The sequence below is a fragment of the Triticum dicoccoides genome, chromosome 7A (assembly GCF_002162155.2).
Source record: "Triticum dicoccoides isolate Atlit2015 ecotype Zavitan chromosome 7A, WEW_v2.0, whole genome shotgun sequence".
NCBI lineage: Eukaryota > Viridiplantae > Streptophyta > Magnoliopsida > Poales > Poaceae > Triticum > Triticum dicoccoides.
In genome coordinates, this window is record NC_041392.1 from 688,717,245 (window position 1) to 688,719,137 (window position 1,893).

Genomic DNA, 1,893 nt, shown 5'->3' on the forward strand with positions numbered 1-1,893 from the left:
GCTGCCACCGAGCGTGCTTCACACGGTTCTGGTCCGTGATAAGACGAGGCGGAGGGGCGACGTCCTGCGTCTGCTGGCGCGTTTGGACATCCTGGAAGTTCATCTGCTGGCGCGGCCTGTCTAGGCGCCACGCCGCCGCGTCGTAGGCGCGTGCGGCCTCGTGCGAGATCTGGAACGTACCGAGGCCGAGTCGGACGTCGCCGGACCGAATCTCGGCAGAGTACCAGCCGCCCGCCGCTCCTCGGCGGCGCGGCGGAATGGTGGCGCGTCGGTGGGCGAGGCGCTGGAGCGGCGAGGAGAGGAAGCGGTGGACGCGCTGGAGCGGTGAAGAAGCTACGAGGCGCGCGTGGCGCGTGACGAGCGACGCAATTTATAGGCACGCCGGAAGCGGCGCGCCAAAAGTAGCGCGCGAGCTACCGCCCTTTCCCGCGCGCACTTGTTTCCCACCATCGTTGAAGCGCGCGAAACCGTCCAGCGATCACTTGTTCTTCACCTGTCCGGCAGCTCGCAGGATTTGGCGTGCAACGGGTATTAAACCACGATTCAACCCTACGGCTGATCTCTTCACCACCATGCTACCGGCGGCATTACCTTCTTCTGTTCGTTCCTTTATGCTTCTTCTCATTCTTTGGAAAATCTGGGAAGCTAGGAACAAGAAGGTTTTCCAAAGTTTGGAATTTGATGTCAAAACCTCTGTAAAAGCTGTTCTTCAGGACCTTATTTTGTGGACTCACCGTCTCAAGACGGAAACTTTAAAGGAACACGCCGGGCTATGGCGTAGACTTCCTCTCCTAACATATTAGGTGATCCCTGTAAACTCTAACCCTTTCTGAAATGAAATATACAAAAATGTGTTGAATATGTGATATATGACATCAAAATTATATCATTGGATTCGTATATGGATGACGTCTCTTATGTACGTATCAATTGTTTGATTCCTAGAATTGAATTCTATATATAAATAGTTTTAAATGTTTTTTTAAATGTTTTCTACTTACAAAGTACGAGGATTTACATCCAACCAAACATCTTGGAAATAATTTTTTATTTGATGCAATTAAAGTAACAAAAATCATGTAGTATAAATTGTAGTAGGCACGACGACCAACATATTAAATTCGAGGACATTTCACTTTTTGACACCTCAAACGTTGTACTTACAACAATACTAGACAATCATATTAGATAAAAAAACTAGAATATCACACTCTACATGTAAACTTTGGTTAGGATACTTGTTAGAATAATAGTTGTACCTCTACTAAGATATTTTAAGATAAGAAAGTAGATACAAACACATATAAATATAGTATAATACATCAAAGTGGCACAAAATATTCCGGGGATGAATGAGATTTTGTCGTCCTTTTATGATTACCTTTGATTTAAATGGAATTTAGTATGTTAAAATGTTTCAAACTAAATATATAAAAAATAACACCGTTCTCAAGAGAAAATACATTTCTACTAAGATTCTTGTGCTCATTTAGCAAATCATTGTTCTATTTTTAATGATTCGGTTGTATAACACTGAAACTGGAACCACAACATTCCATGTGTTATTTGATATTGTTATTATACATTGTGTGCTAAATGCTATATAAGAAAATGTATTCAGATTTCTTATCATAATAATTTAAAAAGTAAAAATAATTAGTATAAACATGCGCCATACTATTTATGTTAGTCCATTGAGAAATGATTTATCGGTAAACATGAACAAACATAGCGCTTAAACATTATCTGTTACTGATGTTATTCTCTAATTGGATTAAGTGGGTTTTTATAAGATGGATAAGAGACTAGTTAACTCAAATCCAATATGCATGAATGTTGGCAGTGATGAATTAAGACAATGAGAGGTATAATGACAGCGGTGAATTAGGGCAG